The following is a 25,721-nucleotide window of genomic DNA, read 5'->3' as shown; positions in this document are numbered from 1 at the left end:
GTTCTGATACAGACATATAAGCATAAAAAAAACTTACATTCAATTACACTAATGATTTACATCTCCTTTAATCTCTCAGTGCAAAGCAGTTTCGTATCGATACCTGTGATACAATTAAACTGAGTGGGTCAGGCTTGGGAGTCTGGTGAGCATATAGGGTTTTCTACCCACAATAATATAATTATTATATTCAATCATCAAACAATCAACCCAATTACCCATCCTTGTTATCTCCATTTATTTCTTAAGTACCTTCCCTAAGGAATTATCCTAAGGGTCATCTCCTACATCATATTTACCTCTCATCTCCTTACATCACATTTCCTTGTATGATTGTTCCTAAGGACTTTTTCCTAAGGATCATCGTATGAATACGTAGTCACAACATCGCCTGGACTAGTAAGTCATAATAAGGGTTAGACTATCATCGCATGAATACATAGCCACAACATCGCCTAGACTCGTAATTCATAGTAAGGGTTAGAGTATCATCGCATGAATACGTAGCCACAACATCGCCTGGACTCGTAACTCATCACCTACAGGTTATGAGCCTGCTGGTGTTTCCACGGGGTCATCTAGAATAGTCCATGGTCGCCATCTATACTCTGGTAGATGACTACATCGCCAAATTCCCACATCGCCGGTCAAGGTTATGGTATCTCCTCTCATCTCACATCACCTATTTATCATTACCTAATTATCATCACCTTTCTATCATCACCTATTTCTCATCACCTAATCATCATCACCTGTTTCTCATCACCTAATTATCATCACCATTATATCCTCACCTTTCTCTTATCACATTCGTTCAACACACATCAACTATTTCATCTACCCATGTTCTACCCAACATATTTGTATATATAAATTACATATATAGTTTAAATCATTTAACACCCATATAAAAACATCAATTCCAAGCCCATTCCATATAGACAATTAATATATAACACATAGCACGTATTTCATTGCTAATGCTTTATATTTATGTGTTTAGAAGAGAGTAACCGCACACTCACACATATAAACCACAATATATATACACATAACACGTATTTCGTATAAAATACTTCATAATTATGCGTTAGAAGAAAGTAACTACACACTCACTTGATTAGAAGATGATCGGACAACACTACGACTTGTAGAAGTAATATTCTTCGGTAGATCTGGAAGATCTTCACAAAAACCGGGCTCCTAGCGGGCAGAGCTTCGGCTCCGGAATCGCACTTCTCGGGATCTTCGGGGCCTCGGGACTTGCTTCGGGGCTCAGGAATGATACTGGGGCTTCGGGATATTATTGGCACGCAAAACGATGCAAAACTTAGAGAGAAAGGAAGAAAAATCGCAAGGAAAATGGCTGATCTCGAGTTCTATTTATAGGCTGCTGGGTCTGGGATTACGCTGGGCGTAATTAGGTTACACTGGGCATACTTTGACGTCACTGCATGCGTTAATTGGTGGCACTCGAGTATTGGTCAGACAAGTTGCACCCTCTGAGTACGCTGGGCGTACTCAAATTACACTGGGCATAATTTGACTTGTCGAACTTCTAAATTGCGTAACTTTTTCATACGAGCTCCGTTTTCGACGTTCTTTATATCCACACGTAGGTCAAACCATACTCTACAACTTTCATTTAGACTCCGTTGGCTAATTTTGACTTTTATTTTTATTATTTATTTTTAGAAGGTCGAGACAGAAAAACTTCGTTATAAATTCATAACTTCTTTGTCCGACGTCCGTTATCGCCTAACTTTTCATCGTTTCGCTACTAACAACGAGATCTTCGATTCTCATTTAGATTGTTTCAGCTAAAAACTGCTCGATCTCAAATCGAGTATTCGGGCTGCACACTACTAAGCTGAAACTTAGAAAAATCATAACTTCCTCATACGAAGTCAGATTTGGACGTTCTTTTTATGCACGCTCACGGTTTAACGAACTCTACGACTTTCGTTTAGATTGATAAGGCTAAATATCACTCTAACATAAATTCACTTTTTTTACGTCATTCAGTGTCGTTCCGGTTCTGTCGCGAAACTTCGACAGGTCATAACTTCTTCGTTATAAATCGGATTTCAGCGTTCTTTATATGCACGGAAACCTTGTAACATATACTATAACTTAGTTAAGATTATTCATTCTAAATAATCTTTTATAAAAAATCCATTTTTGACGCCTATCGTCTCTAAATTGACTAGCCCAGATCTACGGGCGTTACATCATCACTTTCACATTCATACATGTAACCCTTGAGACTCTCAGAAATTACCACTGAGTTTTATGGTTACACAACTGTTGTGTTTATGATCTTTAATTCGTTATTACCACAAATTGAGTGAAACCCAAAATCCAACACATATTTACGAATTGACGGTGAACAATTTAAATGTTCTAGCATGTTCACCAAGGAATTAACGAATGTCCACTTTCGTAGATTGTACACTGAAATCTCTTTTTCTATTTATGCAATCTTAATGAAATGTTCTAGTCCTAATACGTTTCTTCCCAATAGATCCAAGTTTTATTTTTTTCTTGAGAGTTCAATATCAAAGTCACTTAAAATAATTCCAAAAGCATACTTGTTCTTATGACTACACTGGTCAAACAAGTACTTCATACGAACGTTCGAACTTATGTTGAGTTTCGGACTTAGTTGAAGAAGAAGCCACCTATTTCACCTTATTAAAAGAAGCCTTTCATAGTTTCTTCACAAACAGCTGATCGTAATTCAACGGGACACCACAAAAACACTTCAAAGTCTCTCTTGACTTCGAAGGAAGAGATCGTTTCCCGAGATCCATCTACTTTATGCCTTCAATGACATCACTAGAATCTCTAAGAGAACTTGCTTTATTTCTTTATCTTTGGCACACTCTTGAACGAAGATCTTTATGATTTTCAAACATCTAGTTCTGTAACATCCCAAAATTCTAGACCAAAATTTTCATTTTTGATATAACGATTCATAAAACAATTTATAGAAAACATCAAGTTATTTCATTTTATAAAAATCATAGATCATACATCTCAAAAGCATGTCATAAGATAGTAACAATGTCAGAGTACAAATCCCAAGAATCTCATATCCGGAGAATGTGGTGTGATGCGCCGCAGTCATGCCGAGTCTTTTCCCTTCGAGGAAGAAGTACACGAAACCAAAACTAAAAACCATAAGCACAAAGCTTAGTGAGTTCCCCCATCGTACCACATACCAAATAATCACATAATGCCTAGCATATCTGGGTGTTGGCCTACCCCTTTGGTCTCTTTCAACTGGTGACCGCCCAACATATCCGGGTGCTAGCCTCCCCTTCAGTCTCTTTCAACTGGTAACTGTCTAGCATATCTGGGTGCTGACCTACTCCTTCTGAAACATCCCAAAAATACAAGAGAAAATTTTCATTTTTTGAAATCATTTTAACAAGTATAATATTATCATCGTAAAATCAAATCATCAAACATGTATCTCAAAATCTCATAAAATATGTCAACATATAATTGTCTCATAATAAATATCAGAGTAAGCTCCCAGGCTAATAGAAACTGTGGTGTATTTCATGTCGTCAACTCGATCCCTTCCCTTTGCTTACTGAAGTACCTGAAACCAAAACTGAAACTATAAGCACAAAGCTTAGTTAGCTCCCCCAAACTACCACATACCATACACATATAACATGCAACTAGGAGATACGGGACCTTCCCACACTCATGGAGATACAGGCCCCGGCCACACTCCACTAACTAGGAGATACGGGCCCCGCCCACACTCTGCTAACTCTGAGATACGGGCCCCACCCACACTCAACCACTAGGCAGATATACAAGTATCACACAGAAAACAAGTAATACTAGATCTATCATTCAGACTTATATCAAACTCCGTTCCTAGGAAATACGGGCCCCGCCCACACTAAGCTAACTGGTAGATACGGGCCCCGCCCACACTCAACTACTAATCATAACACGCTACAGGCCGACCTTGGTTCCTTAGACCCGTTCCTACTAAAGGGAAACTCACCTCGTGTGACTGGCTACTGAAACTCTATGTGAGAAATCCCTAGTTGCTGCTCTGGCGACTCTCCGGCTATAATTTCCATAAATACACATAGTCAAAAACTGGTAAATGATCTTAGGGTAAAATGACTATATTACCCCTAGTCAGAGTCAATATCCTGATCAGAGTCAACTTCCAGTTAACTTGACTCGCCGAGTTGGCCCGCTAACTCGCTGAGGCCCTGTCCCTTCATCTGACCCTCAGCCCGACTCAACTCTTCGAGTCCGTCAAGAACTCGACGAGTTCTCCTTCAATCATATCATCGGGACAATCTTCAACTCACTCGTCGAGTTCCTTCTTGAACTCTTCGAGTTTATCTTCATCATATGAACGTTTCTAGTTTGTGACTCGCCGAGTTGTATGAACAACTCACGAGTCCATTTCATAGGTTGGGAGATGGCCTTGGACTCGTCGAGTGCGTTCATACGCTCGCTGAGTCCCATGGTTTCCAGGTCCATAGCTAAGTCTATTTCGCTGAGTCCTTTCTCTGGACTCATCTAAATCCCTTCTAGACTAAATTGGATTCCCTCAAATCGTAGAGGAAACCTAAACCCCCGACTCGCCGAGTCGACTAATGTCCATGACCAAAACTCGATTTCTAATGTACAATTCTCATCCAACAGGTAGATATGGGCTCTTAAGTCGATATAACACATAAATTCATGAACTTTATGTACATGCATGGGATTTTAATGCTCAAAGGACCAAAAATTGGGTTTATTTCATACATGGCGTTCTCATGGCTACAAAGATGGCGCCATTATGCCATGAGAACCCTCCAAGGTTCCAGATCTTAAGATATATTAACTTGGGACGTCCAAGTCCCAAGGATCAAGCTACTTGGACCCAAAACTCCATAAAAATGACCACAAGGAGATCTAAGGAACTACAAGTCAAGTATGAAACCTTTCTACCAGAAAGTGAGGAGAAAATGTTGTTGTTCCTGGATCTATTCCTTCTCCCTTGGGTGTTCTATCTTCCACTTCTTGGTCTAGCTTCAAAAAACACCAAGAAACACTCAAAACAACACAGAAATCTTGCTCACTTATGGAGGATTAGGGTTTCGGGTTTAATGCTCTGGAGGTGATGAGGGCTAGGGTGGAAGCCTTATAAGATGTTTAAATAGGGTACAAACCCTCCAATTTAGGGTTTCACCCAGACATCTCCTACTCATCGATTCTGTCTTCCGACTCGTCGAGTAGGTCACTTAATCCTCGACCCGGAGTCGATCCTACTCGACGAGTTGAGCCCCCAACTCTCCGAGTCCAAGAGTAAAATATGATATTTGACTTGAAATTAAATGCGCAACTAAAACCGGGTTTTACACCTTCAGTCTCTTTCAACCGGTAACCGGGGACTATTTCACCCCTTACCATTACCACATAAAACCCTAGCATATTTATATAAGTTCTATACTGCCTAGCATATCTGGATGTTGGCCTACCCCTTCAGTCTCTTTCAACCGGTAGCCGGGGACTATTTCACCCCATACCACTACCACATAAAACCCTAGCGTATACATATAATTCATATATTGCCTAGCATATATGCGTGTTGGCCTACCCCTTTGGTCTATTTCAACCGGTAATCGGGGACTATTTCACCCCATATCACTATCACATAATAACATAACATACTAGCATATAAAGCATAGCAGATAGTGGCATATCAGACAAATATTACAAAGACAATCATCTCAACTATAATCAATACTAGTAGGCAGGCATTGGTTCCTTCGACCCACCCCTACTGGAAGGTAACTCACCTCAAATGTCGTGTAGTAGCTGAACTATCCTTGGCTTTGGGATCAACTCATCTCCAACTCCTACACATAATAATCTCCTTTCATTACCCTTTTATACTCATAACCCTTTAAGGGCCGAGTTGGTCCATCAACTCATTGAGTTCCATGATCCATAAAACCCTAAAATATTGATCCTACATGTCGAGTTCTTTCATGAACTCCTCGAATTCTCATTCATACAGATTCAGGACATTTCGCTCACAACTCGCTGTGTTCCTCCTTGAAATCGTCGAGTTCCTCAATCTACAAACTTGAAAACATGTCCAACTCGCTAAGTCATCTCCTAGACTCAACGAGTTTGGCCAAAAACATAAAAATGTTGGGGAATGATGTGTGTGAAACGAACTAGTTTTAAACCTACTTTTAATTATAAAATAAACACACAAAGGCAGTGGACCTATCAATTGTGGTAAAGCTAAATAAGTAGGGTATCGAACACAGGGAACGGTAAATTAAAACTAAAAACTAATTGTATCTAAATTAATTAATAAGTAGGGGTTTTTCTCTAGTTTTACAAGACTAGAAACTTACTACTATCACTAAAAAGAACTAGAAAAGCAAAGATTTAACTAAATTCAATAATGAGAAGGACTTCTGTTTAGTTCAACTCAATTGATCCTATGGTTGATATTATGGTAATAGTGCAATAGATTAATTCTTCTATTGGCTACCGATTCAGTTGATTAGATTCACATTCGCTGCACTAATACTTAAAGAACAAACTAACTCAAACAGTGATAAGTTTTCAAATTCAATTTAATTCACTAGGTTATTTATTCTGGTTAATTTAGACTTGTAATTGCTAACTAATTTGGTCCTTTAGTTAACTTCTTGTTGATGGTCATCATACAAGCTCACACATGAATTTACTTATTTTCCTTATTAATTCTAGTTTCATGTTCATTAATCCTAGACATATGGCAAAGTGGTCACATGACATATGAGGTTGACAATTAAAAGATGTTCATACTATTTAATTATCTTCCTATTAACAGAAAAATATTTGTCATCCACACATAAGGTTCTTTAACAAGCTAAAATCAACAAATCACCAATATTGAATTAATCCTACAATAATAATCAATCCATAGAATCAATATTGTATCCCCAAACAGAAGTTTAAGAGTTTTAGCTCATGTTTGAGGTAATAAACAACATAAGAACGAATTCTAATTTTCTAGCCATAATGGAAAACAAAAGATTAAGCAGAATGATGTAGATTTGCCTCAAATCTCATTCGGGATTGAATTCTAGGTTGTATCTTCGTTCTTCAGGTCTCTCCTGGCTCTGGTTCGCAGCTTACTTCTCCCCAAGGGTTCCAGAATGTCGAGTGCCGATCTGGGAAACCGTTTATATAGATTCGACCCGACTCGCCGAGTCCATCACTTAAATCTCTTGTACGGTAAGTCACGATGTCCTTATCTTTTCACGAAGTCCTTATCTTCTCAATCCTTCGCTCGGACTCACTGAGTAGGCGACCCTACTCGCCGAGTAGGTGTTGTTTTTGGTGGTTTTTCTTCTTTGTTTGATTCCCGAGCTCCAAACCGCTTCTCCTGCTTTCTTTTGCTTCCAAGCTTAAACTTTGGTCTGAAAACATAATTCAAACGTTTTTAAGTATCTTTTGTCCATGAAATGCCATAATTTAACTAATAAATGATAAAAATCTATGCTTAATATATAACTAAATATGCAAATATCAAAATACCCCACACTTGACTTTTGCTTGCCCCCAAGAAAAACCGAATTTTAACACATTAGAACCACATATGACAACTCCAATATAACCCAACCATTATGCAAAGACTGCAACGCATGCATTTGTGTCTAAAATTTTCCTAAATACCCCCATACACCAAATACTCATAATCCTCATAAACATTCACCCACTCACCCCGAACTATGCTCATTTTATGCATCCCTCCTAATCCATCCTCAGAAAACCTCTTAACCTCAAGGTATTTTTGGTTGAGCAACCCAAGCATACATAATCTAGATAATTACAATTTATGATACCACTTTGGAGCTCTTTGGAATTCTCTATTTCTTTAACATTTGATCTTTGATCTCTTTGAATTCACCACCCTGTTGTTTGATTTTTGGTATCTTCACTTTTTGAATTTCTTTGGAATTTTTGATCTTCATGATTGATATTTGACTTTGATGCTCCAAAAATTCTTCAACTTTTCTTGTAACTTTCTCTTTTTTTACATGTACCTCACTTTTTTCACTCAAATCCCTACATGCTTAAGCAGGGGCGCTCAACTTCAAACTTTATTGGTAAACGATAATAATTTTCCTGGATACATTTCTGGTACACGATGCTAAACATATTGCATCCATCAAGCTGAGCGAGGTCGTGTTTTTGTCCCATGATTTCACTGGAATAAGGAAGCCACAAATGCACTAGAACGTATATAGGCTCAACTAAACATTTGGGTCTTCATGCAATCATCAAATATAATACTAGCATGATCCCTAATTGCTTTACCAAAATTTTCTAAATTAGCCCTAGCAATTTTAATGCAAAATTTTCAAAATTTATCATAAATTAACTAAAATTTTAACTAATATAACCAACCCCCTACCCCACACTTAATTTATGCAATGTACCCATTGCATATTACGCATGATAAAAAACCATAAAAGGAAAGAGAGAATTGGAACAAACTCCCCTGGGATAGTATTGTGAAGTTGATATTTCGTCTTTAAGCTCCATCTTCAATTGACTTTAGACATGGGAACAACTCTTCCATGTCTTGGGCATCAAATCACATGAAGGCAACTCCAAATAGGCAGGAAAAATAGTGTAAGGTCTTCAAGAATCGATATGGAAGAATAAATGGTCAAGTGGTATATTCAACAGCATTGAATCAACAGTCTTGTTGGTATAAAATTGAGTGACTCGTCGAGTCATATAAACGACTCGACGAGTATAGTCGCGGACAGCTTCGAATATGCAAAAATACAAGGCGACTCATCGAGTCAGTTAAGTGCACTCGGCGAGTAGACCGTTGGGTGAAAAAATTACATTCTACATTTGTTCCGGCTTTTGATAAATCTTCAAAACTCCTCATAACTTCTAGACTCATTCACTCATGTCCCTCAGGACCGGACTCGACACCTTAACTCTAAACTCTGCCCTTTCTTGACTCTCTTCCACTCGTTTTCCTCTTTCTCTCAAACTCTAGACCCTCTATGCAAGCATTCTTAATCCAAAATCTGAAAGTCATTAAGGAAAATTAAACATCAAGCATAAAAATAAAAGTCTAACAATTCAAACACACCAAAAAAATCAAAAAAAAAAAATGAAAAATTGTTCCATTAAACATAAAAAAACTAATCCACCTCCTCATCATCATTGCCATGAGCAGCTCCACTTCTCCTTGCATCAATGACATCATCCCATGAAGGAATGTAGGGAAAATTACCCCCATCAATGTGCGGAATATGGAAATGATCGAAAAGCCGCATGTGGGATTCATTGCTAAAATTGATGCCCCTTGCCATTTGATCTTGGAGCCTCCTCATCTCAACATTGTACCAATCCATTGGTACCTCCTCATTATCCACCGGAATCCCTGGCGGCTCCTCTTCAACTTCCCGCTCGCGTCTCGACCTAACTCTCCTTCACGGTGCCTCGGGTCTAATTACTGGATCGTCACTTGGGATAGCATAATGACCACCGCCAAAGTCTTCAATAATCCTCGCCCTCCTAAAAAAGAATAGGATTAAAGGGTTAGGCTGGAACCATTGTCATCAAGTTCCCTGCTCCGCGGGTCATCAACCCATATGAGTTGGCAAGTCGGGTCACGAACATGCCTCCATTAATTTTGGATGTTTTGCGATCCTTGACCGCACCCTTCGACAAATAAGAAGCCAAACACCATGGAATATTGCAGAAAGTGTCGGGGGAGATGATACTCCAAAGATAAAAGATGTAAAGGTTCGACACCTTGTCGTCATCCTTCCGTTGATAGATGGTGGTGGAAATTAGGCGGTGAATGAGACGGTGCGTGGGCAACCTAATACTTCCTTCTTGAGCTGATTTTGGAATATACACTTTGTTGGCGATTGTGTTCCCCCAACCCGTACTCGTAACACCATCGGGAAACACCTTATGAGATTGTTCCAAAAAAGCCTGGAAAATAGCAGTAGTAACCAATGGTTGGTCGTAAATACCCATACGACACGCAAGCTCAATGACCGAACATTGATGGTATTCACCCCCAAGGATGAAACTAAAACTTGTGGGGTGGTAGCTGTAACATCCCGGATCCCCAGGTATCTTTACTTTCATATTTGTTGGTATTCTGTAAGGGGACTCGGCGAGTTGGAGGTCAAACTCGCCGAGTCGAGTCGCAGTTTTGGACAGAGGTTCGCGTCCAGACTCGGCGAGTCCAAGGGATGGACTCGGAGAGTCCGCGATGTTTAATGAAACCCTAATTTTCCGGTCCTAAGCCCTATTTAAAGGACCTTATGGCCTTCATTTGCGGCCACCTTGAGCCCTAAGTGCACCCAAACGGCTGAGAGACTTTGTGAGTGAGATAGAGGCTATTTGTTCATCATTTTGTGTGATTTTTGCAAGAAGGAAGGAGAAGATCAAGCTTGAAGAGTTGGGGAGCTTGGATCTGCTTCTATTTCATCAGGGGAACCTTCTTAAGGTAACTTTCAGAGCTAAACTTCGTATTTTGGTTGATGTGTCAAATCTAGGGTTTCTTCTTGCCTTATTTGGCTTGATTTGGAAGTATGAAAGGTCCCATGGAGGTATGGAACCTAGATCTAGACCTTAGCAGGTCCAGAAGGCCCAAAATGACAAGCTTTATGTCCATTCTTTTGAGTTGGAAGCTAGGGTTGCCATATTAGAGGTTATTTCTTCGAAATGAGCCTTGTATGCGTTGCATGGAGACCAAGACTGAGACTTTACATGACAAATGAGCTTGGGAAGGCCAGATCTATGTGTGTATGGAACGGATCTGACCGCAAAATCCCGTTTTAGCTGATGCATGGCATGGACTCGCCGAGTCTGAAGAACAGACTCGACGAGTCGCTTGAAGATTGTCCTTGTGACCACCCAGTGTGTAGTCCTGCCGAGTGGTGGGTGACTCAGTGAGTCACGGAGAGTTAGAACGGTTTTGACAGGTGGACTGAGTCGAGTTGGGACTCGCCTAGTTGTCCTTGCGACTCGGCGAGTTGAGTCGCGGTGGCCCCGTGATTTATGCCCAGGTGAAACTCGTCGAGTCAGGGAAGTACTCGACGAGTCAAAGGGAAAATCCTTGCGAGTCGGAGAAAACGCGTAGACTCGCCGAGTCATTATAGTGCACTCGCCGAGTCCGGTCAATTTGACCAAAGGCTGTTGACCAAGTTGACCAGTGTTGACTTGATAAGAATGGTCAAGCCTAGTGGCACAAGTAATAATTATAGATTCATGATGTCATAGGAGGATTACAGCTCGAGGGTTCGAGCACGAGTGATTTCCAGGGTTCACGAATTAGCGAGACCTACGAGGTGAGTCTTCTCACTATACTGTACCCGGAAGGGTTTGACTGCGTGACCGGAAGGTCGAATATGATATGAGATATATGTCTTATGTGTAATAAGTTATTCGTTATATGTGCCATGTATGATATGTTTGATATGGGCCGGAAGGCAATATGTTATGGGCCAGAAGGCGTGGTCATATGGACCGTAAGGTTGACATGGGTAGGACCGGAAGGTTTATCCAGTCGGGACGGAAGTCCCCTGAGACACATGGACCGGAAGGTCAGGGCCTGGAAAGGCATATGTGCGTAGGTTATATTTTGGGGAACTCACTAAGCATTTATGCTTACAGTTGTTGTGTTATGTGTTTCAGGTACTAGCGAGGACCGTGGGAAGGCGCTGGCGTGATCGTACACACACTCGGGGAAACTGTAACACCGTGATTTTTAAGACAAAAATTTTTATTTAAATAATCAATTTAATATTAATACACTTGTTTAAAATCTTATTCACATTCGAATTACAAAACATAGTTTCATTTTCATTATAATAGAAGACCAGGATCCTCCAAAACACAACTCTTTCTTCGGTGTGTACAATCGAACCGTTGCCATCCCGCGTTACTGTAAGAACCTGAAACAACATAACATAAACAACGTAAGCACGAAGCTTAGTGAGTTCCCCAATATACGCCTTACGCACGTACGCCTTTCCAGGCCCTGACCTTCCGGTCCACTGCACAATGCCTTCCGGCCCATAAGATAATTGCCTTCCGGCCCATAAAATAATTGCCTTCCGGCCCATAAGATAATTGCCTTCCGGCCCATAAGATAATTGCCTTCCGGCCCATAAAATAATTGCCTTCCGGCCCATACACATATATAACACATAACACAAATACTCTAACACATAAAGCACATAAATCATATATCAACCTGCCTTCCGGCCCGTAACATACTCTAACACATAAAGCACATACATCATATATCATACCTGACCTTTCTGTCACATAATACTTTGCCTTCCGGCCCATATATAAACATGTATATCACGCGTAGCAGCTAACTTACCATTTATAGCATATAAACATAACACATAACATACTTGACCTTTCGGTCACACAATCAAACCCTTCCGGGTACAGTATAGTGAGAAAACTCACCTCGCGGACGCTGGAAGATAACAACTCCTGAAATCCCTTGCACTTGATCCTCCGAGCTACAAGCTCCCTGTAAGATCATATATCTCTTCATTAATACTTCTATCTTCCATGTTAACTGACCCTAAGAAATCACACCGGTCAACTCTGGTCAACGGCCATCTCGACTGGACTCGGCGAGTACCCTGGCGACTCGGCGAGTCTAGTCGTCCTCACAAATTCCTGAATGTTCCCTTTCTACTCGTCGAGTATCCCACTTGACTCGACGAGGTCCTCGTGGAAGAATCGCGGGGCCACCCCGACTCTACTCGCTGAGTCTGAAGAACAAACTCGGCGAGTCCCAGTGAATCTTCAAGCTACTCGCCGAGTCTGCTCATCCGACTCGGCGAGTCCACGCCATGCAGTCGATCAAACTGCTTCCTGAGATACATATATTCCCGAATATACAAACATGGGACCTTCTGGACCTCTAAGGATCCTAATACAAGGTTATAAACATTGGATAACGACACAACAATCCATCTAATCTCCAAATGGGTTTCATAAACCCTAAATTCGTGTACACATCAAAATAACAGGAATGATCCGAAATATAACCTGAAAACGTACTCTCTGTGTCCCCAAACCTCAGAACTCGACCCCCTTGATCTTCCTTTGGCCAAAATCCTTCCTCTTATTGCACCACAATTCCTTCAAAGTCAATAATGGCCTTCAAGTTTGCTCTAGATGCCACAGTCGTTTAGGGTTCTCCTCAATCGGCCAAAAGACGTGAAATGACGACATAACAACCCTTATATACGACCCAATACGAAACGGCTAGGGTTTCCGCTGAACAGCGTCGACTCGCCGAGTCCATACCTGGACTCGTCGAGTCCAGTCGCGAACCCGCGACCAAATCTGCGACCCTACTCGGCGAGTCTGGCTCCAACTCGCCGAGTCTCCCCTTTAAAACACCCCAAAATGCAATTTAACAATACTTGAGATTTTGGGCTGTTACAGAAACCATTTTGTGATCTTTGATATGTAATTGGTCGTGACTAAATTGTTACATTGGAACCTAAATTTTATTAATCAATGTTTTGATGATTGTAGAAATGAAAAAATTGGTTTTGAAATTTATGACGTTACAAGTTGGTATCAGAGCCTTGGTTTGAGGGATTCGGGTACACCTTCGGGCGTAACTGAACTCAAACCGGGGATTTGAGAAAATTTTAATTAATAAATCAATAAAATTTGATAAGTGATTTCGAGACAACCAAAGAAAAAGGAGTGTGTACGGTCAGCCACCGCCCGAACGGTAAAATCCCCAAAATACTCTTACAATATGTGTTATGAGATATGATATAATATGATACGCATGCTAGTAGACTAGGTATGCATATTAGGACTAGAATGGCCTGATTTTGTGATGCCTTAGTCTAGGGAAACCTTCTTCTATGAGGTGCTTGAGAGCGAGTGGGTATCTAGTGTATGACAAAAATAGAGTACTCAGGATTCGGGGTTTGGGGAGGAGGACTTGGGGTGAATACTGACGCGGTGTAATTGGTAGTATTGGGCCCGTACTACTAAGGACACCGGGTCAGTGGGCAGCACAAGTAAGAATCCCTGGGTATCAGAGACTGAGTAGGACTGCGTTATCGAGTGCGATTATGCCCGATAGAGTCTCTGATATTTTTATGTTGTGTTTCAGAGACACCATGGTTGGACCATGACACAGACCTGGTACGAGTAGTGTGACTGACGAGGAGCTTCGTCAGATGATTCATGAGGAGGTAGCTGCAGCGATCCGGGCCGAGATTCCAGAGATGTTTCGGTCTATTAAGACCACGCTGATGGAGACATTTGATGAGCGGTACGCCGCGTTGACTGAGGCCGCCGCCGCTGCAGCTACCGTAGCCGTGGCCGCTGCCAGACCACATGGAGGTGACTCGTTGCTGTTCCGGGAGTTCAGCAACACGAAGCCACCGGAGTTTGATGGGACGCAGGATCCAATCGCTGCGATGAGATGGATTGCTGATATCGAGGGATGCTTCTACACTTGTTCATTTCTGGAGCATCTGAGGGTACGGTTCGCCTTGAACCAGCTCCGCCTGGGAGCGAAGGATCGGTGGAAGTTCGTGACGGCAAACTTCACTCTGGCAGAGGTCTCAACTGTGACTTGGGAGAGGTTTACTGCTATGTTCAGAGATGAGTATGTTCCCCCGGTTGAGAGGTAACGGTTGGTTCAGGAGTTCTTGACCCTCAAGCAGGGTAATGATTCTATTACGGTGATCACGCGGAAGCTTCATGAGAGGGCGATGTTCTGCCCCGAGCAGGTGTCCACGGAACGGGATCGGATGAGTCGGTATTTGGGAGTGCTGAGGAGGGATATCCGGGAGTTCGTATCAAACTCGTCATATAAGACTTTCGCTGAGCTTCAGGCGAATGCCAGGAAGCGTGAGATCGAGTTAGAGACCTAGGCCAGGGAGGAGGCCGAGTCTCAACGGGTGGATCAGCAGCCGGCTCAGTCTCAGCCGGTAGCCAAGCGGACCAAGTCCACCGATTCGAGATCCGGAGGTCAGAAGGGCCGCACTTGCGGAAAGTGCGGCAAGGGTCACGAGGGGGCATGTCGATCGGGTGCTTGCTACAAGTGTGGCAAGGAGGGGCACATTGCTAGGGATTGCCCCAAGGGATTCATGGTTTGCTTTCATTGCAACCAGACCGGCCATCGGAAGGCCGAATGCCCCCAGCTTCGCCAGGGATCTACGCCTGCTGCCAGCGTTCCCGAGATTCGGCCAGTGAAGGCCGAGGCCCCGAAGGCTCGCGGGAGAGCTTTCCAGCTGACTGCAGAGGAGGTCCGCGCGGTGCCTAATGTCGTAGCCGGTATGTATTCTTTCATGTATTTACCTTTATGCTGAGATATTGTGCTTATATTATGATATGCGTAGGTACTTTTCTTGTGAATTATGTGCCTGCTCTGGTATTATTTGACTCGTGTGCGAGTCGGTATTTTGTTTCGTTGGCTTTTAGTCAGCACATCAGTATTGATCGGGAGGTGATGAGTCGACCCCTGCGAGTTGCTATAGAAAATGAGAAGGCGGTATACGCCACTGAGGTGATTCGAGGATGCGTGCTCGAGATTTTTGGGGTCGAGTTCCCTATAGACTTGGTTCCTATAGCTATGGGAGATGTCTGCGTTATCGTGGGTATGGACTAGTTGAGTAAGTTTGGAGCAGTCATTGACTGCGAGAGACAGCTGGTGATGATTCGAGACCCTAGTGGGGGAGTACTCACGGTTTATGGCGAGGGGACCCGGTGTGGGTCGGCATTTTGTTCGGCTGCCAGTGCAAGGCAGAGTTTGCAGCAGTGCTGTAATGGATTCATAGCCTATGTGATGGATACTCGAGTAGCCGCGGGGAGGCCCAATTCGATTGATGATGTTCCGGTTGTATGCGAGTTTTCGGATGTGTTCCCCGAAGAGTTACCGGGTGTGCCTCCGGAGAGGCAAGTGGAGTTTCGTATCGATTTGGTTTCGGGAGCGGCGCCCATCGCCAAGGCGCCTTATCGTCTCACTCCACCGGAAATATAGGAGTTATCCTCGCAGGTTCAGGAGCTGTTGGGGAAGGGATTCATTCGACCGAGTAGCTCACCTTGGGGAGCACCGATTTTGTTCGTCAAGAAAAAGAATGGTTCACACCGGATGTGTATCCATTACCTGGAGTTGAACAAGTTGACGGTTAAGAACCGGTATCCGTTACCTAGGATCGACGATCTGTTCGATCAGTTGCAGGGGGCATCTTGGTTTTCCAAGATTGACTTGAGGTCGGGGTATCATCAGATGAGGGTTCGATAGGAAGATATCCAGAAGACTGCTTTCAGGACTCGTTATGGACATTATGAGTTTGTGGTGATGCCTTTTGGGCTCACCAATTCCCCGGCCGATGCTGGATCGGTCGGTGATTGTATTCATCGATGATATTTTGGTGTATTCGAGGACTAGGGATCAGCATGAGGAACACTTGAGGGAGATTCTTGGGGTTTTGAGATCGGAGAGACTGTATGCCAAGTTCTCCAAGTGTGATTTCTGGTTACGAGAGGTCCAGTTCCTTGGGCATCTTGTTAACTAGAAAGGGATATTGGTCGACCCTGCCAAGATCGAGGCGGTGTTGAGGTGGGAGGTGCCGAGATCGCCCACCGAGATCAGGAGTTTTCTGGGTTTGGCTGGATATTATCGCAGGTTTACAAGGATTTCTCCAAGATCGCTGTGCCACTTACTAAGATAACCCGGAAGGGTGTTACGTTTTCATGGGGACCGGAGCAGCAGTCCTCATTCGAGACGCTTCGTCAGAAATTGTGCGAGGCTCCGGTGCTTGCACTCCCGGAAGGGATGGAGGATTTTGTGGTATTCTGTGATGCCTCTATATCGGGTTTGGGGGCGGTGCTTATACATAGGGGCCATGTGATAGCGTACGCTTCTAGGCAGTTGAAGCCTCATGAGTCGAGATATCCCACCCACGACCTGGAATTGGGGGCGGTGGTGTTTGCCCTCAAGATCTGGCGACACTATTTGTATGGGGTTCGGTGTACGATATACACGGACCATAAGAGCTTGAAGTACTTGATGGATCAGCCAAATCTGAATATGCAACAGAGGAGGTGGTTGGATGTGGTGAAGGATTACGATTGTGAGATCCTGTACCACCCGGGCAAGGCTAATGTGGTAGCCGACGCGTTGAGCCGTAGGGCGGATAGCGCCCCGATCCGAGATATTTGCATGAGATTGACAGTATTGACCCCGATTTTGGATATTATTCAAGGAGCTCAGGTAGAGGCTGCGAAGCCAGAACATCAGAAGAAGGAGCGAGTTGTAGGACAGGTATCAGGATTCGTCACGGATGGTCGAGGGCTTATGACTTTTCAGGGTCGGATTTGGGTACCGTTTGTGGGCGGTGCGCGTACTATTTTGATGGAGGAAGCACATCGATCGAAATTCTCGATTCATCCCGGTGCTACGAAAATGTATTTGGATCTCAGGAAGGATTACTGGTGGCCCTGTATGAAAAGGGATGTCGCTTGGTTTGTCGAGAGGTGCTTGACTTGTCGGTAGGTCAAGGCCGAGCACCAGCGACTGCACGGTAAGCTGCAACCGCTAGAGATTCCCGAGTGGAAGTGGGAAAAAATCACTATGGATTTCATCACCAAGTTACCGCGGACTGCGAGGGGAGTCGATGCGATTTGGGTGATCGTGGATAGGCTGACAAAGAGCGCTCATTTTCTAGCCATCAGCGAGAGCTCTTCTGCGGAGAAGTTGGCCGAGTTATATGTGAGGGAGATAATATCACGGCATGGAGTGCCGATCTCGATTATTTTGGACCGTGACGTGCGTTTCACTTCCAGGTTCTGGAAGAAGTTTCATGAGGAGTTGGGTACTAGGTTACATTTCAGTACTGCATATCATCCCCAGACAGACGGTCAGAGTGAGCAGACGATTCAGACGCTCGAGGACATGCTTCGGGCATGTGTGTTGGATTTCGGAGGAAGTTGGGATACCTATCTACCTTTAGCAGAGTTCTCGTATAACAACAGCCATCATTCGAGCATTGGTATGCCACCCTTTGAGCTGTTGTATGGGCGGAGGTGTCGCACCCCCATCTGTTGGAGTGAGGTAGGACAACAGGTTATGGGTAGCACGGAGATCGTACTTTAGACGACCGAGCAAATTCAGCTGGTCAGGCAGAGGTTGTTGACCGCTCAGAGTCGAAAGAAGAGTTATGCGGATAGACGCCGGTCCGAGCTTGAGTTTCAAGTTGGTGATCTTGTACTCCTGAAGGTCTCTCCTTGGAAAGGAGTGATTCGATTCAGGAAGAGGGGCAAGTTAGGGCCCCGATATATTGGTCCTTTTCGTGTGATCGCGAGGGTGGGCCGGGTAGCCTACCGTTTAGACTTGCCAGCAGAGTTGGGGCAGATTCACGACACTTTCCATGTGTCGCAGTTGAGAAAGTGTATAGCTGACGAATCAGCGGTGGTTCCATTAGGGGATATTCAGGTGGATGCGAGCCTGAATTATGCTGAGAGACCAGTAGCCATCAGAGATCGGAAGATCATGGTTTTGAGGAACAAGGAGGTACCCCTGGTATTGGTTCAGTGGCAGCATCGGAAGGGATCAGAGATGACCGGGGAGCCGGAACGTGAGATGCGTCAGCAGCATCCGGAGCTTTTTGCCTAGCAGGACTTCGAGGGCGAAGTCTTGTTCTAGTGGGGGAGAATTATAACAGCCCGGATCCCCAGGTATCTTTACTTTCATATTTGTTGGTATTCTGTGAGGGGACTCGGCGAGTAGGAGGTCGAAGTCGCCGAGTCGGGTCGCGGTTTTGGACGAAGGTTCGCATCTGGACTCGGTGAGTCCAAGGGATGGACTCGGCGAGTCCGTGCTGTTTAATGAAACCTTAATTTCCCGGTCCTAAGCCCTATTTAAAGGACCTTATGGCCTTCATTTGCGGCCACCTTGATCCCTGAGTGCACCCAAACGGCTGAGAGACTTTGTGAGTGAGATAGAGGCTATTCGTTAATCATTTTGTGTGATTTTTGCAAGAAGGAAGGAGAAGATCAAGCTTGAAGAGTTGGGGAGCTTGGATTTGCTTCTATTTCATCAAAGGAACCTTCTTGAGGTAACTTTCAGAGCTAAACTTCGTATTTTGGTTGATGTGTCAAATCTAGGGTTTCTTCTTGCCTTATTTGGCTTGATTTGGAAGTATGAAAGGTCCCATGGAGGTATGGAACCTAGATCTGGACCTTAGCAGGTCCAGAAGGCCCCAAATGACAAGCTTTATGTCCATTCTTTTGAGTTGGAAGCTAGGGTTGCCATATTAGAGGTTATTTCTCCAAAATGAGCCTTGTATGCGTTGCATGGCGACCAAGACTGAGACTTTAGGTAACAAATGAGCTTGGGAAGGCCAGATCTATGTGTGTATGGAACGGATCTGACCGCAAAAGCCCGTTTTAGCTGATGCATGGCATGGACTCGCCGAGTCATAAGAACAGACTCGACGAGTCGCTTGAAGATTGTCCTTGTGACCACCCAGTGTGTAGTCCTGCCGAGTGGTGGGTGACTCAGTGAGTCACGGAGAGTTAGAACGGTTTTAACAGGTGGACCGAGTCGAGTTGGGACTCGCTGAGTTGTCCTTGCGACTCGGCGAGTTGAGTCGCGGTGGCCCCGTGATTCATGCCCAGGTGAAACTCGTCGAGTCAGGGAAGTACTCGACGAGTCAAAGGGAAAATCCTTGCGAGTTGGAGAAAACGCGTAGACTCGCCGAGTCACTATAGTGCACTCGCCGAGTCCGGTCAATTTGACCAAAGGCTGTTGACCAAGTCGACCAGTATTGACTTGATAAGAATGGTCAACCCTAGTGGCACAAGTAATAATTATAAATTCATGATGTCATAGGAGGATTACAGCTCGGGGGTTCGAGCACGATTGATTTCCAGGGTTCACGAATTAGTAAGACCTACGAGGTGAGTCTTCTCACTATACTGTACCCGGAAGGGTTTGACTGCGTGACCGGAAGGTCGAATATGATATGAGATATATGTCTTATGTGTAATAAGTTATTCGTTATATGTGCCATGTATGATATGATTGATATGGGACGGAAGGCAATATGTTATGGGTCGGAAGGCGTGGTCATATGGACCGTAAGGTTGACGTGGGTAGGACCGGAAGGTTTATCCAGTCGGGACGGAAGTCCCCTGAGACACATGGACCGGAAGGTCAGGGCCTGGAAAGGCGTATGTGCGTAGGTTGTATTTTGGGGAACTCACTAAGTATTTATGCTTACAGTTGTTGTGTTATGTGTTTCAGGTACTAGCGAGGACCGTGGGAAGGCGCCGGCGTGATCGTACACACACTCGGGGAAACCATTTTGTGATCTTTGATATGTAATTGGTCGTGACTAAATTGTTACATTGGAACCTAAATTTTATTATTCAATGTTTTGATGATTGTAGAAATGAGAAAATTGGTTTTGAAATTTATGACGTTACAGTAGCAATCATCTCCTCCTCGAAAGGACACCGTGGAGAAAAATTCCCAGCAAAGTTCCCGGTACATCGGTTCTTGAATTCTAAAAACTCTGCTCCATCCATCACAAATCATTGTCTCCCCCTCATATGTAAGTTCCTTCAAAAGATAAGGTGCTAACTCCTCCTCATACCAAACATTTTGCAACCAATCCCAATCAATCCGATTAGGTACATACACCTCCTTCTTTCTCATATTAGCCAGTTTCTTCTTCCATCTCGTCATCGTTGAGGCCGATTCAATTGGAGGAAAATTCAACCAAGGAAAATCTCCTTGGCTTCCTCTCGAGCTTTGTCCTCTGAAAAACATTGTCCCTGCAAAACAAAAGACAAATAACCCAGAAAACATAGAAAATCATCAAAACAGATTACAGCTGGGTCCCCGACTGGACTCGTTGAGTCCATGAACGACTCGGCGAGTCGTATGAACTGCGCGAGTCAGTCAGCGAGTCGATCAAAATTTCACCATAAAACCTCAAAATTTCTTCAGGGGTTTTGTCCAGGGATGTTTCTAAGATGTATTAGGACAATAATAACAATCCAAAACAACATAATTAAGACTAAAGCAAAACCCTAAAAATTCACTAAACTTCAAAATCGGGTATTATATGAACTTGACACCCTAGATAAACTAAAAATCATGAATTTAACAGAATAAAGGAAAAAAATTAAGTACCTTTGGTGATAAAAATCGAAAATCTTGAAGAAGGAGTGTAGACTTTGATGAATGCTTGAGAGAGAACACAAATGGGGGCGTACGGCGAGTGAAGGGGGGGGGGGGGGGGGAATTATTTCATTAGGGTTAAAAACCCTAGTTACCGGTTGTAAAAATTTAATTTTTCTTTCTGTAAATAAAACCGACTCGTCAAGTCAGGGTCAAACTCGGCGAGTCTGGTCGCGATTTTTAAACTTGTCTGGAATTGGAAGCAACTCGTCGAGTCAAGGTCAGACTCGTCGAGTCTCTTATAAACAATTCAGAAAATAAGATCAATTTGCCATTAAAAACTTATTCCACCCCACACTTAGTCCATGTGCACTCTCAAGTAGTCATGTCTGATTATTTGGGAGATAAATAAAATCCTAAAAACAAAAATTAACTAAAATGAAAAAAATGAAAGAAAGAAAGCAAACTCTAATAACGGGTTGCCTCCCGCCAAGCACTTCTTTTTAAGGAGTCGTTAGTTGGACTCCTTCCCTTCTACGTTTCTTCATTTTCCTGCATCGGGAACACACACCCAATCTTTTGTGGTTTGTACTTCGTCTTGTAAGCGTGTATCTTCTTCTTGTAAGCTCGTCTCAAGTCTTCTTTCTTCATTCTTATAGCATCATCTTCAACTACATGGCCTTCCCTTTTCCTCACTTTCTTCTTCTTTACCCCATTCTCTAGCACCCTCTTTTGCACTTCCTTTTCCTTAAATTGAATTACTTCATAATTGGTGAAAACTCGGGCTCGAGGCTTGGTAAAGAATGGTTGATCAGCATCATATCTCCTTGCATTTTTCTCTTCTCTAAGGCTTTCCTCCTCTTCAAGCAGATCATCTTGCATTATCGTGTCAAGGCATGCTACTTGAACATATTGAAAATCGCCATCCATTCCTCCTTCAGCTGCTTGATCTGCTAAAGAATTAGGGAAAGTCTTCTTGTCCAGAACATGTAGAGAGCTGGTAACAAGCAGGTCTAAATTGTCCAATATGCTGAGGTTTTCGATTGGACTCGTCGAGTCATAGAAAGTGACTCGGCGAGTCAAGTCGTATTCCTCACATTTTACTGTGTTTTCCGAATCGGTTCCATTCAGTAGCTTCTCTATCTCCTCCAAGTCTTTATCAACATCTTCATTACCTCCAGAGGATAGCAAAAACTTAATTGGATTTTCTTCTTGCAAAAGGGCAAGTTCTTTTTGTAGTATCTCATCATCCAAATCAATGAATGAGATCTCTTCTTTTCTTTCTTCTTCTTTCTTAACTTCTGGTAGAGATTTAAACACTGTTGTCTCATCTCCTACCCTCAACGTTAGTGTGGACTCGCATACATCTATCAATGCACCTGCGGTGTTCAAAAATGACCTCCCCAAAATAATTGAAATTTTGGAGTCTTCTTCCATGCAAGTACCACAAAGTCCACGGGAAAAATAAATTTGTCGACCTTAATGAGGAGATCTTCACAAACACCTCTTGGTTGAATAATCGTCTTGTCCACCAGATGGATCTTCATATTAACAGTCATTGGCTCCGGTAAATTCAGCTTCTTGAAGAAAGAGAAGGGCATTAAGTTGATACTTGCACCAGAATCGGTCAACGCTTGAGTGGCAAGTACATCTCCAAATTGGCAAGGAATTATGATGCTTCCCGAATCGCCCTTCTTTTTAGGTAGCTCACTCGTTACTATCTCTGCGACTTCAGCTAAATCTTTTCTAGCAGCAAAGAGGCCCTTTAGCAAGTTAAAATACTTGGGTGTTTGAAGCATTGTTTCCACAAATGGGATGTTTACTTGAAGGGCTCTAACATGCTCCATGAAAGCTCTGTATGCTTTAACCTTCTCAGTAGGTATGGCTTTGATTGGGTACGACAGATGAGGGTTGTAAGGCCTTAAGGAAACAGCAGTTTTATCATCAGGGCATGGACTCGTCGAGTCCATTATAGGGACTCGGCAAGTCTGGTCGGGTTTTGCTGGATCTGACTCTTCTGTCTTTTCTTCTTGTACCTTGGACATCTTTTGTGCTAGGGTGAGAATTTTTCCAAAGCTGGAGGTCACAACACTCAAATTCTCCATTCTAGGATTATTCTCAGTTTTACTTGGAAGTTGACCCGGTCATCTCTCATTCACTTGTTGCGCAAGTTGTCCTAGCTGTTTCTCAATGTTGAGAATAGATGCTTGCTGATTCCGAAGTATATTTCTAGTCTCATGTATTGCAGCATCTTGATCGTTGTGCCTATTCTCGGATGCGGCTATAAATCTAGTGAACATTTCTTCTAAATCGGCCTTCTTTTCCATAACCGGTTCTTCCTTTTGATAAAAACCCCTCTCCTTTTGTTTGTATTTCTCCTCCTTCTCCTTCTTATATTCTTCATACGGGATCCATTCCTTCTTTGGTTTCCGCCAATTCTCGTCGTAACGATCGCCACTTGAATAAAACACTTGCTCCTTTTTGTTTCCATTTGCATCTAAGTTGCAATCCTTCGTGAGATGACGTCCACTACAGTTCTCGCATCCAACTCGAATAGCATGGATTGCTTGATCCATTTTTGTCATCCATCTATCTAAACTATCGAGCTTAGCCATCATCGCCGCTATGCCATCACTTGCCGAGTTCACTACCCCCCTGCTTACTTCGTTTCTTGGGTTGTGGTATTCTCTAGAATGTTTAGAGAATTCTTCAATTAATTCTTTAATTTCCAGGGGCGGCTTCCTTATGAGCGGGCCTTGCAAATCGAGCAATTGCCTTGTGGTGACATTGACTCCATCATAGAAGATGGAAACTTCTTGTTGGCTATTAAGGTCATGGTGTGGGCAATTTCTAAGAAGACCTTTATACCTTTCCCACGCCTCATAAAGAGATTCTTTGGGTTGTTGCTGGAAGTTGGAAATAGCTTTCTTTAACTTGGCTATTTTGGAAAGCGGGCAAAAATGGTCTATGAACTCTTCTTTCATCTTAGCCCATGTGGTGACCGATCCGGGAGGAAGTGACTTGAGCCAATCCTTTGCAGCACTCTTGAATGTGACTGGAAGCATGCGAAGTAGCTAGGTCTCGCGTGGCACATTTGGTACATTGAAGTTGTCAGCCACATCATTTACTTCATCCAAGTGCTTGTAGACGTCTTCGTGGTCTTTTCCATAGAAAGGAATCTCCTTGAGTTGGGCAAGGATATGACCCTTTAGATCGAAAGTAGCGGTAGCGGGAATTTCGGGTTGCACAAGTCCCGGGCCAGTGTCATCGCTCATCCTCTTCTACCATTCCCCCATGGGGACTTCATCGATATTAGCCGTAGTGATAGCTAAATTGTCTTCAAAATCGGATTCGTGCTCGTATGTGGGTTCTTCTTCTTCCTCGGTCTCGTACTCGGTGTCTTCCTTAATTGGGTCTTCGATTGTCAAAGAGGCGTTGGATGCTCCTGATTTTCTGCTCCTCTTCTTGCTGAAAACGGACTTGAGGTTCTTTAGTGGCGAATTCTTTGAAGAAGCGGATTCTCCAACGAATTTTCCTTTGCTCCTCCTTAATGCGGATTCCGGGTCTTCGAGAGGAGGGACCAGAGGTGTATCAGATCCTCGGGTCATGAAACAATTGCAATTAAAACAAAAAACACGTAAAAAGAACAAAAAGAATAAAAACTAAAACTGTGAACAACAATGAACTCACCAAGTCAGCACAAGTGCACTCGACGAGTTGAAGGCAAAAATAGAAAAAAAAAATTAATTACTTTTGAAAATGGATTTTTATTAAAACTTATATAATTACTAAATTGCCTAAGAATTAACTTTGTGTAAGATAAATCCCAGACAAAGGATCGATTAAACTAGAATTTAGTGCTAATTTAGAACTGTTCCCCGGCAACGGCGCCAAAAACTTGATGTGTATGAAACGAGCTAGTTTTAAACCTACTTTTAATTATAAAATAAACACACAAAGACAGTGGACCTATCAATTGTGGTAAAGCTAAATAAGTAGGGTATCAAACACAGGGAACGGTAATTAAAACTAAAAACTAATTTTATCTAAATTAATTAATAAGTAGGGGTTTTTCTCTAGTTTTACAAGACTAGAAACTTACTAGTATCACTAAAAAGAACTACAAAAGCAAAGATTTAACTAAATTCAATAATGAGAAGGACTTCTGTTTAGTTCAACTCAATTGATCCTATGGTTGATATTATGGTAATAGTGCAATGGATTAATTCTTTTATTGGCTACCGATTCAGTTGATTAGATTCACATTCGCTATACTAATCCTTAGAGAACAAACTAACTCAAACAGTGATCAGTTGTATAATTCAATTTAATTCACTAGGTTATTTATTCGGGTTAACTTAGACTTGTAATTGCTAACTAATTTGGTCCTTTAGTTGACTTCTTGTTGATGGTCATCATACAAGCACACACATGAATTTACTTATTTTTCTTATTAATTCTAGTTTCATGTTCATTAATCCTAGACATATGGCAA

The 25,721-nt window shown here is 42.9% G+C and overlaps 1 non-coding gene across 1 annotated transcript; it reads left to right on the top strand.

The window, feature by feature from the left end:
- Positions 1 to 24,055: 24,055 nt before the first annotated feature.
- Positions 24,056 to 24,162, top strand: LOC145044635 (small nucleolar RNA R71). Its single transcript, XR_013681582.1, has one exon. It is a non-coding gene; the product is annotated as a small nucleolar RNA R71 (small nucleolar RNA).
- The last annotated feature ends 1,559 nt before the right edge of the window (positions 24,163 to 25,721 follow it).

The sequence above is a fragment of the Lactuca saligna genome, chromosome 4 (assembly GCF_052625555.1).
Source record: "Lactuca saligna cultivar CGN05327 chromosome 4, ASM5262555v1, whole genome shotgun sequence".
Lineage (NCBI taxonomy): Eukaryota > Viridiplantae > Streptophyta > Magnoliopsida > Asterales > Asteraceae > Lactuca > Lactuca saligna.
The sequence above is the reverse complement of the archived record's forward strand: the minus strand, read 5'-3'. Positions and strand labels throughout refer to the sequence as shown.